The 13,717-nt window shown below is 45.2% G+C and overlaps 1 protein-coding gene across 2 annotated transcripts in view; it reads right to left on the reverse strand.

Annotated features, from left to right (window-relative positions):
- MEGF11 (multiple EGF like domains 11) overlaps positions 1-6,236 on the reverse strand; it is a 530,131-nt gene extending 523,895 nt beyond the window's left edge. For both annotated transcript variants that reach the window (XM_087972942.1, XM_087972943.1), the window contains exon 1: positions 6,152-6,236. The gene's annotated coding sequence lies outside the window, so the exon portion shown is untranslated. The remainder of the gene's footprint in view (positions 1-6,151) is intronic.
- Positions 6,237-13,717: the final 7,481 nt, after the last annotated feature.

Here is a 13,717-nt window from a genome sequence, read left to right on the forward strand (position 1 = left end):
AGATGTGAGACACTCAGAATGGCACTGGGATAGCCCCACCAGACACTGGCTCCCAATGCACATCAAGAACAGGTGCAGGAACTGGGCACGGCTAGTCTAGCGAAAAGAAGAACTGGGGTGACATGATAGCACATCTCAGGGGTTGCTCCAAAGAAGAGGGAGGTCAACCTATTTTCCAAAGCACCAGAAGGCAAGGCAAGAGGCAATGGATGGAAACGAATCAAGGAGAGAAGCAACCTAGAACTAAGGAGAAATTTCCTGACAGTTAGAACAATTTATCGGTGGAAAAACTTGCCTCCAGAAGCTGTAAATGCTCCAACCTTAGAAGTTTTTCAAAACATGTTAGATAACCATTTGTCTGAAGTGGGTTTCCTGCCTAAGCATGGGGTTGGACTAGGTGATCTCCAAGGTTCCTTCCAACGCTGTTGTTCTAAAATTCTAAATTCTAGAAGCTGATACATTGGCATCCTGGATGCTTGAAACTTCCAATCTGGTTGACATTGTGGCCCAGATGGGTGAGAAGACAAGAGGTCACCTGGGGGAAAGGAAGGTATCTACATCAATAAGGTAGAACTTCAATCGTTTTCCCAGAAGAGATGCTGTCAATATTGTAAAAGAAAAAAGAAAAAAGTCCCCCCCAGACCCATTGACAACAAAATGAGCTGGAAACTCCTGCATAGAAGCTTCTTGTCCTGCTTGTGAAGAAACTTGAACCTCCTTGCAGGGGCTTGGGGAATCCAACTGGGATAAATGGGGAGAGGGATATCTACCCTCCCTTAAATTCCTGTTGTGGTTCACCGGCAGCTCGTGTAAACGGCAATGGAATCGGACAGTGGGGAAGAACGGGGACCAGTTTGGGAGTCTGGGGAGGACTCGGATGAGGGTCCTGCATCCGATGCAGAGATGGGGCCTGGGCCATCTGGGAGTGGGGTGCTGCCTCTGGAACCTCCAGAGTCTGGCAGCAGCGAGGCAGAAGAACAGCGGGAGCCTGTTCCCAGGGCGCGTGTGCACAGAGCTGCTAGAAGGCAAGAGCAGCTCAGACAAAAGGGGAGACTCGGGAGTTAGGCTTGGAGGTGATTGCCCCTCCCCTAAGGTATAAAGGACGTGCAAAGGTAGAGAAACCTTTGCAGGAAGCAACGTTGTTTGCTCTGTTTGGATTAAACTTTGAAGTTCTGTATGGACTTTGTACTTCGGTTGGTTTTTTACAGTTCATTTGGCCCTTTAGTTGTTGGCAGCAATTCAAAGGAAAGAAAGGTGGGTGCTTGTCTTGAGGAACTGTTTGGGACTCATTATACACTGGGAATGAACATAATTCCCAGCATTGAAATAAAACAAGAGTTGTTTTAACTAAGCGTGTGCTTAATTACAGTCTCAGGAAGCCTTGGTCAGAACAATTCCTGGGTATGTTGCCATGTCTAGAAATCGTAGGATAGTGAGGGTGCAATTGGGTGCTATTCTCAGATGTCAAGCTGGGGTGAGACTGTTTTACATCGAAGGACAAACTAAACACTGGAAAAGAGCTAAAAAGTTGCAGGATTAAAATCTGGATTCCTTTCGTCTCCCTCCCACCTAAATTCTGAATTTCTCCCAGAATAGAGACATCCAAAGTTGCCTCCAAAGCACAAATTCTTAAAACACTTGACAAGAGTTTGAGAATCGGTTTGTCTTTTCTCTCCTTGGTGATACGAAGCCATTGAATCTCGGGAACATCTGGCACAATGCTAGTACTCCATACGATGCGGGTAGTCCTTGACATATGACAGTTCATTTAGTGACCGTTCAAAGTTACAACAGCACTGAAAAGAGTGACTTGGGTCGTTTTATGGCCAAAGGAGCTGCTGATCCAGTTCTACAGAGGAATGATGGAGTCTGTCATCTGCACCTCTATAACTGTCTGGTTTGGTTCTGCAACCCAACAGAACAGACACAGACTCCAGAGAGTAATTGGGACTGCAGAAAAAGCAATGGCTACCAACCTTCCTTCCATGGAGGACCTGTATCCTGCACTGAGTCAAAAAGAGGGCTGGGAAAATATCTACAGACCCCTCACATCCCGGACATAAACTCTTTCAACTCCTGCCCTCAAAACGATGCTATAGAGCATTGCAATCTAGAACAACTAGACACAAGGACAGTTTTTCCCCAAACACCATCACTCTGCTAAACAAATAATTCCCTCAACACTGTCCAACTATTTACTAAGTCTGCATTACTATTACTATTAACCTTCTCATCACTCTTTATCACCCATCCCCTCCCACTTGTGACTGTATGACTGCAACTTTGTTGCTTGTATCCTTATGATTTATATGGACTGTTTCCTAGTATGATTTGATTGCTTATTGTACCCTGTGACATTAAGTGTTGTAACTTATGATTCTCGACTCTTGATGAATGTATCTTTTCTTTTATGTACACTGACAGCATTTGCACCAAGACAACTTCCTTGTGTGTCCAGTCACACTTGGCCAATAAAGAATTCTATTCTATTCTATTCTATTCTATTCTATTCTATTCTATTCTATTCTTTAAACTGACTGTTTCCTAGTATGATTTGATTGCTTATTGTACCCTATGACTATTATTAAGTGTTGTACCTGATGATTCTTGACTCTTGACGAATGTATCTTTTCTTTTATGTACACTGACAGCATTTGCACCAAGACAAATTCCTTGTGTGTCCAATCACGCTTGGCCAATAAAGAATTCTATTCTATTATTATTTATCCTTATTATCTTTTATTTCCCCCTTTTCTTGGGATTATTATTATTCTCTCTGTTGCTTTGCATGTACACTGAGTGTTAGTGTACCAGAGACAAATTCTTTGAACATCTAAAACACTTGGCCAAATTAAATAAGTATTTATCATATCCATCTTTTCCCCTTTTCCATGTCCGGCAGGGAAGACTAGATCATGAGGTGAAATTTTTAAGGCAACCAGAGATTCCTGCCTTCTTTCTTATTCCTCCCTATTCAAAGCTCTGGTGTTTTAGTCAAAATAACTGTGATCCAATGCCATCTCGGTGCTTTTATTGTACGATATGGCTCAGCTTCATAAAATGAATGATCTCTGGGAATTTGACCATGTTTTCCATAGCCATAGCCTCTGCCTGCCTTTGTAGCTTGTTGAAAGTTTCAAAGCAACTAAGGAACCTGTGAAATGATAGTCAAGAAACAACGGCCAGACATAGATTTTGCAACAATGCAGAAAACATTTCAAACATTTAAAGAAGGGATCTTTTAACCTTTTCACGGGGGAAAAATAGCTGGTACAACTTGCTTTTAAAAAGCTCTATTCACTTCCTTTAGAAAGTGCCTCGTTTCAAGAAATCATAATTTTGCTGAGTAGCATATTGGCTTCAAGACACAAAACAATCATGACAGCTTAAAACATAATGCAAAATGAATTTGTAAAGCAAAATTGTTCTAATGGGACTTTTTAAAAAGAAAAAAAGAAAGGGGGGCTTGAAACATACTTCAAGCTAAAAACATGAAATATGGAAGGAAAGCCAGAGAGAGTTATTTGTTTTCAACCTTTGGAGCTAACATTAAAATTTAAAAATCTCTTTGCTAATTTAAATTAACTGGAATTTGTTCAGCTTTAATTAATTTTTTTTTTTTGAACAACCACGGAATAGACATTATTCATTTCTGAAAATCAAGAAAATGCAATTTACTTTCAATTTTCCTTTTCCCAAATGCATCCGCAAATAAGCAAACAAACTTTCTCAAGTATTTATCAGTAAAAGGACGCACTATAAGCAGAATTTCTGAGATTCAATCTGAATAGCTCTCTAAACGCCATAAATTATTTCCTAACGCTACCATCCACCTATACAGCAGGCAAGTAGCATTCAACGCGCATCCTTCCAGCCCATGAAGCAAAGCTTTATACAGCAAGAGTTGTATCTGCTATCGCTTGTAACATACATTTTCAGAGGAATCACATTTTCCCAGGAGAATATCTGAATTTTTGCCCAAGGTTGTTCCCCGTTCCCTTGGCCTTCACTATCATTATTAATCCAGTCAACTCTGCACTCAAGTCAGAGGCAGGGAAATTAAAATGCCATTAAAAGTACAACAGGTTGGTGGATATACAGTACAAAGCCAGAGCTTTGACTCCTCCTAAACAGAGTCCTGAGGATGTGTGAATGACACAATGTTTTTTTTTTTTTAAATTCACTCAGCACAGCAGCCTGATAGAGAAACCTCAGGAGCAAGTAGAGTAGGTAGCAGTTACAAGTAGCAAACAAGAAAATAAAGTTGCCCAATTAATCCTCCAGGTAAAGATTGATGGCAAATGAGGGTCCAAGATGAAGAACATCATGGCTTTAAAATTTAAGGGACCGGTTTGGACAAAACTCAACGGCACTTTTTTTTTTTTCATGCGGCTGTTGATAAAAATAGGATCGCCAATGTCGGATATGGCACAAGAGAAAGACTTAATTTCCCTGAGTTAACAGGAAGGCAGTGAAAGGCAAGGAAACAGGCATGTTTTCGTGGACTATTCAGGGAGCAGAGTTACTTCCAGGGACTCAAAGATGCTGACCCATGCTGACTTGGACATTTTCCTCAACTAAGTCATTTTTAAAGGTAATTTGGCATGCTAATGTATTGGGGGGGGGGAAGCTTTGCCTCCCTCCCTCCCTGAGTTCAGTTCAAAGGGTTTTTTATTTTTATTTTATTGGGACAGTTTTTCCGCCCCCTGACATCTATCGGGTGTCGCCCCCTCCCATCAAATCTTGGAAGAGGACCATGCAGTGAATCCCATCTAAGGAAGGAGTAAGTAGGATTCCCAACAACCTCCAGAGCAAAACTTTAAGAGTCAAGGAGAACGGATTTAGGGAGAACCGAAGAAGCAGCAGTGGGGTCTCGCCTATCACTCAGCAGGACGGCTCGTGGTTAGCCAAGAGCTCACAGGTTCAAGCCTTTAACGCCTCTATTGGGGTTCACTTTGGCCTCTGTGCAGGCAAAACAATTAAAAGCCAAGCTCGGGGTTGTTTCCCCCCTCCCCCCTCCCCGGATCTGGATGAGGCTTCTCTGCAGATACAAAACCGGCGCAGCATTTGCAATGCGCTTTGGAGAGCCGCGAGCAAAGCCGGCTGTCATTTATTTGCAAAGGACTAAAGCCCCCCCCCCGTCCCCAATTCCCACCGGGCTCTGGCCACCCAACGCCCGCCCCCCCCCCTGCTAGAGGCCAGCAGCGCCCGCATTGTCCCCGCTCTCTCCCACCCGCCCTCCCCCCCAAAAAACCCCCACCTTCATTTAACACGCGCGGGGCCGCCTGGATGAACCGCGAGCCCCGAGAAGTGGCAGGTGGGATTTTTTTGGGGAAGAAGGGTTTTTAGAGAGACCAGAAGTTCATCTTGAACAAGCAGCGGGGAAGGGGGCCTGCAGAGCCCCCCCCCTGCACTCGGGTCGGAGCCACTTTGGAGGAAGAGTGAAATCTCCCCAGGTGTATTTGGGGAGGGGAGGGGGAGGACAGTCCTGAAAAGGGGTGCGAGTTGAACGGCAGCAACCGGGATTTAAATGGGGGGGGTAGCTCTTTTTCCCCTCCCGGTGCAGCTTTCTTTTTGGGGGGTGGGGGGTGGGGGAGGCTGGAGGGAAGGTCAACCCAGCAGAGGAACTAGGTAGGATTTTTGGGGGGAGGTTGCGGGGGGAGAGGCAGTTCAGCCCGGACTCCACCCGGAGAGGGAATCCCGGCTGGTGGAGACCCCCGTCCCGTCTCGCCTCTTCCCCCGTCGGGACTCCAAGGGACTCCTCGCCTGCTTCTTGCAGGTGATGGCGAGGTTGGCATCCCCCTTCCTTGGGCTTCCGCGCGAACCGCCATTCCGGCCATTCTGGGGGCGGCGGGGGGGGTATGAGGACCGGCACCCTCCGGCAAGGACAGCCCAGGACGGGAGAGGCGCGGAAGAGAGAGAGAGAGAGAGAGCCTCACCAGGGACTAGGAACTTGGCACCCGAGCAATGAGCCCAGCTGGGAAGGGAAGGGAAAGGCTAACACCCCCCTCTCTCTCTCTCTTCCTTTCTTCCTCCTCGCCTTCCCCAAAGACCCTCAAGACCGGCCGGCCAGGTCTGCGCCTTTCCACCCCACCCCACCCGCACGCAAGGAAGCGGAACTCTGCACGCGCTCAGAGACTCGGCGCCTTACCTGGCTGGGAAGCCGGCCGAGGGCAGCGGAGGAGAGGCGCGGGGGCCGGAGCCCGCAGGAGGGACCAGAGCAGCAGCCGCAGCAGCAGCCGCTGGCGAGGGGGCCGGGCCGGGAGAGGCTGGCGGCGGCGCTTCGGTGTGGCCGGGGGTCTTCCTTTCCCGGCGCCTGGTCGGCTCGGTTGGGAAAGTTGCAGCCGCCGCGCGAGCGCCTTAAAGCCGCCTCCCAGCAGGACGGGGAGGCCCCCGGCGGGGCGGGGACTCGGAGCCGGCCCGGCCCAGCAGCACCGCCCCTGCCCCCGCCGCCGATGATGGTGTTGGGGGCGGGGGGGAGCGCCTCTGAGCTCCTGCAGAGCGCCGCCGCCGCCGCCTCCCGCTCGCCAACCGGGGAGGAGCGGTTGCAACCGGCGGCCTCGGCCGTGCCGGAGACTGCAGGTAATAAATGATTCAGCCCTGCGACAAGGAGCCCGCGAGGGGCAAGGAGTTAGCGCCGCGGGGTCCGGATTTTCCCGGGCCCCCTGGGAGGGAGAGGCAGGCCCGTGGGTCCAAGGGGGGCTTGCGGGGAGGCGGGCAACAGTGCTTTTAATTTCCTCCGACCCCCCTCCCCGACCCCCAAGGAAATGCTGACTCCGTGGCCTCTCCGAGAAGGAAATTGCCCCCCGCCCCAGCTCGTCGGGCTTCCAGCGACAGGCGCAGTCTATCTGGCGCTTGGAACAACGCTGCCGATCGAGCCTCTTCGTCCTGCTGCCTCTTCGGGGCGGGGGTTTGCTTTGCTCTCTCTGGGCTGCGGGGAGAAGCTGTTGCCGCCCCCCGCTTCCCTAGTTAGGGACCCCCTTTCCCTCCCCCCTTCTCTGCCACTCCCTCTTTCTCTCCTCCCCACGCGCCTTCATCTCCGGACAGGCTCTTTTTACCAAAATGTGTTGTTGTTGTTTTGAGTTTTTGTTCACACTTTTCCACCCTCAGCAAGTGCAAATGCCCACCGGCTGCAGGGATGGAGAAGCCCACCCTTGGCGCACACACACACACACACACACACACACGGCTGGGGTCTGCCTCTGCTTGCCTGCACCTCAAAAACTCCGCGTTCCTCCTTCCCACCCACCCCCAACCTTCCTTTTTTACTGATCCCCAAATGAGGTCTGCCTGGTTGGACACGAGGCTGGAGTCAGAAAGCAGCAGGCGAAGCACGATCCGATCCGTGCAAGATTCGCCTTTTATAGATCTGGCTCTCTAGACCCAGGAAGCCAGTGGAGCAAGAGAGGGTTGCCCGAGTTTCGGCCACTGGTGGCGCGATCAATTCGGCTCCAGTCCCTGTCACGGTTGATCACAGATGTGGCCACGATTTGCTGGTGGCCTCTGCCCGGGGTGGTTTTTTCTCTGCCTTGTCCCGGGTTTAAAGCAAGTTTTGGGCGCCGCGTTTTGTGTGTGTGTGGGGGGGGGCAGACTTTTAATTATCTCTCCCCTTGGAAAACAAAAAAGCGAAACTTCTGAACTCACAACATCAATAATAAATAAGTGACTGCTGATTAAATTAGAGCAAGGATGGAAAGCCATTGAATATTGATTGAAATTTAGCAATGGCTTATTGAATAAACAAGAGCCAGACTAATTGCTTTTCTTTATTATTTGCATTAGAATATTAAAAACAAATGTACATCTATGAAAAGAAAACTTGCGATGAGGGATTTTGCTCTCCTCCTGCATCTTTTTTTTTTTTAAGTTACAACCAGTTCCAAAAGTGGAAGAAAGGGAATAATAAAGCAGAGAAGCTGTTCTTTACTTTGTGCATTTAGAACATTTGTGGCATATTTATTTAAAAATAGGAAACGATTACCTCAAACTAAGCAAAATCAATTCCTGACAATAAGAGCACTGGGGGGGGGGAGTGTTATTTATTAAAAATATTTGTTTTGCCCTTTATCTAATAATGGTATAGCAGCAGATACAAATGGTAATTTAGGCATACAAAGGAATAAAATTACTACGTTGAGAAAAGGAAGCGGGTATAAAAAGAGGTGGCCCACGCCAAGCTGTTTAAGAGAAGGTTGGAAAACTCAAGAAAAAGACTCTTAAAATGCAGGGAAGGTCTGGTTTCTTCTTGACAAGTAAGTAGTCCCTCTTCTTCTTCTCCCTCTCCTGTCCTCCTGAGAAATCGCACTCAGTGCTTTAGCTAAGAGAAGGGGGCAATGTGGGAGGCTTTGCATACGGCAAAGCTCAGCCCTTTCTCTGAACAGTTTTTTTGGCATCAAAATGCTCTCCTGCTCCTGGGGAAAAGATAGGAAACCAATAAAATTGAGCTTTATTTTTGGAGGTCTTCTAAATCCAGCGTCCCGCTCAAACAGGAGAACTTATACTATTTCAGATGTCATTGTCTAGTAGTCCCTTCTTCAAAACCTCCAGTGATGGAGCATCCATGATTTCTGGTGGCAGGATGTTCCACGGGTTAATTGTCCTCCCTGTCAGGAAGTTCCGCCTTAATTCCAGGTTGCTTCACTCCTTGATTAGTTTCCATCCATTGTTTCTTGCCCTAAGGGGAGTGGAGGGGAAAATCTTTTAAACTCAAGAGTTGAATCGTGAAGTCCTTGGTGCTCTTGGAGTTTGGTTCTTCTCTTGCAGACATTTCAATACCAGATGAGGTCATCATTATCAGTGGTTGAAGGCAGTGAGGTTTGCAGAGAGGAGGAGAAGAGGAGAAATTTGGTGTCCTTGGTGCTCTCTGAGCTGGGTTGCTTTCTTGCAAACATTTCATGACCCAGCCAGGTAGCGCCATCAATGCTCCATCTATAAACCATCGGGGCACCAACCGAGTGGTCTGTGCAAGCCAACAAATAACCTTAAAGAGCACCAAAGATTCCACAGATGTACGGTCTTTATGCTGGATTCACCTCTTGGGATTAAACCACACTAGGGTAGGTTCAAATTATGGCCACATTACATGCTAGGTTAAAAGAACCCTGATCTCATTATTATAATATCTCCCTCTCTTTTCCTGCTATGGGTGAGAAAGATAGTAGAAAGCAACTTTGATCTTCCTTCTTTTTTTAAAAAAAAAATCCCTCCAACAAGAATTCTGAGTTGCATCACTAGGACATTTCATCCTCAATTCCTGAAGGCTTTTCCTGGGAAGATATGAAACAGCGTGGGAGATAATTCCATTATCATGAGCCGGTGGGATGCCCCCAGAGTTTGCCAAAACCATTTTCTGAACCTTCTGCCACGCCAGGCTCTCTGGGCAAGGTATTAATCTATTGGGGGGGGGGAAGCATCTTGTTAAAGACTTACACCTTTTGGTAATTTAAGGAATTACATAGGACAAAAACTTCTGCAACAATAAATATATTTATTTTTAGGGCCTTTTGTTTTCTCAGCCAGGGGAAATTCAGACCAAAACCCTCTTTAAATATCTTTTTAAAAAGCAATTTTGCTATGGCTCCCACTGCTTGGCTGCATCCATATGAAACTACTAAACAGCTAGTGCATGAATGATGCAGCTACTTGGTTGCTTTATAGACAGTAACAGAATATTTTGCCCTGTCTGTTGTGTTGGGACAAGGTTATCTCAAGGGCATCTTTCTGAATCTATGCAAGATCTCATTCAGAAAAGATTTTCACAGCCCACCACTAAGATTTAATAGATGGGAGACATTTCTGCAGGTGCTCTAACCTTGGGAGAGTCTCCTCATGGGAAGGGAGTGGGGGATTTAAAGAGAGTGGCTTTCCTTCTTTGTTTCCATATATGCTTTGAAAGATTTAAATCAGGGGTGTCCAACCTTGGCAACTTTAAGACTTGTGGACTTCAACTCCCAGAATTCCTCAGCCAGCTTTGCTGGCTGAGGAATTCTGGGAGTTGAAGTCCACAAGTCTTAAAGTTGCCAAGGTTGGAGAATTAAAAAGCCCGCAATAATACAGGTAGTCCTTGACTTATGACCACGATTGAGCCCAACATTTCTGCTGCTAAGGGAGACCGTTATGAAGTGAATTTTGCCCCATTTTACAACCTTCCTAGCCACACTTATTAACGTAGTGACGCTTGTGAAGTGGATCTGGATTCCCCATTGACTTTGCTTGGCAAAAAAAATCACCACGTGACTCTGGAACAGTGCAACTGTCATAAACCAGTTGGCAAGTGCCTGAATTTTGATCAGGTGACCATGGGGGTGCTGCAGTGATTGTGTGAAAAATGGTCATAAGTCACTCTTTTCGGTGCCATTGTAACTTTGAAAAAGGTCTCTAAATGAATTGGTGTAAGTCAAGGACCATCTGTATGGATTGGTGCTTAGGTTTTCTATTTTCTTAGGGGTAGCATCTTTGGGTTGGAGGGTTTTATTTTCCCTTTCCTTATCCAGGTCTTTGCCAAGCAGAAAACTTGAAGAAGGAGCCAAAGATTGTGATTATGTGGCAGCCCTGTGATAAAGACCTAAGATCAACTAGCCATGGCTGTCTCAAATGACCCCGTCACGTCGGCTAGAGGTCATGTTCACATTTAACCTGGTGACTGGATTAACCCCTGCTCTGGTTTGGGGGACGCAATGAATCCTAAATGGATCAGGTGGGCTGGAGTTTGCCCAACCTGCTAAGCACAACACAAGGAAACCAACTTTAAATACCAGCTGAGCAGTTTGTGCTATTGCGGGGATTAGCTTTTTCTACATTTCTTGCTAACACAGCCATTGCTTAAGCCCTGGATCACAAAATCTCCATGCACCCATTTGGCATTTGCTGTAGCACAACATCTAAAATTAAGGCTTCAATAATCCACTGATCAGCAATCAATATCTGCTCCAGAAAAAAGACCCAAAGAAGGAAAACCTCTCCCCTTTAGCTGGCAGATTGTAATACTTCTGGGAAATCAGGATGGTTATTTTTTGCTGAGAAGAGCAACGTCTTAGGCTAAGCACAAGCAAAACTTAACCCTACCTTCCTGGAACCTTTTGCGATCAAAGTCCATTTCTAGTCATGGAGGAAAAATATAAAATCTACTGGCTGGGCTGATTCCTTTCCCCCAATTGATCTAAGTGGCAGTTTCCTAAATATGCTAAATTATTCCATCAAAACCCTGACAGGGTTCACGTCTTAGGCTGGATGGTAGCTTGTTATTCATTTGTTAAATGAACTTCAATTGGCTGGGTTCAAGGAAACATAAACACAACCCATTGTGGCTTAACATGGTGTGGACAGAGTGATGGTTTGCAATTCTAAGCACACTTCTTACTGAGGAAGCTTCGTGGAACATTTCCAGGCAAGGAAATCTATCATTGGGCTGTAAGAAATACGTTGTAAACGCCAAGCACTATCTGTTGGCAAATTCTTCAATTTCAGCCCTTGGGGAAAAACGAGGTGTGTGTGCATGTCAAAAAGGCAAATGGCAGCCACAATTGTATGATCAAAGCCCTCTTCTAGAAGCACTTAAAAAGAGGGTGTGACTTTGTTTTTGTTTTTAATTTATAAAAATACTTTATTAAACAAATTTATACAAATAAAATAAAACCAAACATTCCGCTTGTCGCAACGTAAGCAAAACAGTGTAGAATAATCATTCACGTTTATTACTTTAACATATAACATATAACACAAAGTTTCATCTAATTATATATTACAAACATAGTTACTTGTAATGTTACTAATTTCCATCATACCTTTTTATTTGACTTTGTTTTGTTCTTTTCATACCTACCTTCCAGCCAACTATACCAAAAATTCCAAATCTCATAATATTCTGACTCTTTTTTGTTTTTAAGTTCCATTGACAACCTGGTGTGCCTTTGATTGGGCAACTGTGGCCAGCAATTTGAGGGACATATACATCTACATTACATGTCTTCTAGGTAGGTTATATGCAGAGGCAGTTCAGATTCCCCCAAAATTTTCCTAGGCCTAGACGAAGATGTGAACAATTGAAGTTTGTTGAATTGTGTCTAGGCCAAGGAAGAGAAGGACTAGGGGTGACATGATAGCGGTCTTCCAATATTTGAAGGGCTGTCCCAAAGAAGAGGGAGGGGTCAAGCTATTCTCCAAAGCACTTGAAGGCAAGACAAGAAGTATCAGATGGAAAGTATTAAAGTATCAACCTAGAACTAAGGAGAAACTTCCTGACTGTGAGAACAATTAATCAGTGGAATGGCTTGCTTTCAGAAGTTGTGGGTGATCTATCACAGGAGGCTTTTAAGAAGAGACTGGACAGCCATTTGTCTGGAATGGCAGAGGGTCTTCCAGCTTGGGCATGGGGGGTTAGACTAGAAGACCTCCAAGATCCTTTCCAGCTGTGTTATTCTGTATGCTCTACCCTCAAAATGACACTATATAGAGCACTGCACACCAGAACAACTAGACACAAGGACAGTTTTTTCCCAAACGCCTTCACTCTGCTAAACAAATAATTCCCTGAACTATTTACTAAGTCTGTATTACTATTACTATTAATGTTCTCATCACTCCTTATCACCCATCCCCTCCCACTTGTGACTGTATGACTGTAACTTTGTTGCTTGTATCCTTACGGTTTATAGTGACTGTTTCCTAGTATGATTTGATTGCTTCTTGTACCCTATGACTATCATTAAGTGTTGTACCTGATGATTCTGGACTTTGATGAATGTATCTTTTACTGAGAGCATAATCACCAAAGACAAATTCCTTGTGTGTCCAATCACACTTGGCCAATAAAGAATTCTATTCTATTCTATTCTATTCTATTCTATTCTATTCTAGTCTATTCTAGTCTAGTCTAGTCTAGTCTAGTCTAGTCTAGTCTAGTCTAGTCTAGTCTAGTCCAGTCCAGTCCAGTCCAGTCCAGTCCAGTCCATTCTTGTATCACATAAAGCATTAAACCCTTCTTGACAAGCCACAAAGATTCAGTTCACATGATTTGGAAAACTAACAGAACTTCGTATGTGGTGGTTTGACACATATGCCCTTTCAGCCACACAGCTACACCAGTGAGACAACTTTTAACAAGAATCATTTCTAAAAACATCGCAGATGAACTAGAAACAGAATTTTCTTGTCTTCTGCCAGGTGTGTGTGTGTGTGTGTGTGTGTGTGTGTGTGAGAGAGAGAGAGAGAGAGAGAGAGAGAAGTTGCCTTCTTCATTGTAAGTAACCTTCAAAGAAACCAGTTCTTGAAGCCAAGGTTTTGGGAGAGCTCTCTCTATTTACCTCTGAAAATGGGAAAAAATCAAATCTTTGGAGAAAAATCTGCTGTCAGGGCACTGTTCAGAAAATGTGTCGGGGCCATCCTTAATAAATTTATCATATCTCTAATATCCAAGTGCAAGCAATTACACAGACACACACAAAAACGCACACAAAATCCAGACACAGTTTGTCACTTGGAAGAACAAATAATGGTTTGGTGAAAACGGTAGCCAAGGGATGCGTAGATTGCATCTGTCTTCTCCCCTGTTTTTATTTTCTTCTCTACCAAAATCCTCTTTATGAATCGCTTTATCCTCCTCAATAAGATACTGTCTGCACAATCAGCGATGATAAATGGCAAATAATTGTAAACCTGATATTGCTTTTCAATATTGAATTTATCATGCTGTCTTCTTAACACATATTAAATACTTTAA

Source organism: Notechis scutatus, chromosome 11 (assembly GCF_049901735.1).
Source record: "Notechis scutatus isolate UNSWTSFEM ecotype Mainland chromosome 11, rNotScu1.2, whole genome shotgun sequence".
NCBI lineage: Eukaryota > Metazoa > Chordata > Lepidosauria > Squamata > Elapidae > Notechis > Notechis scutatus.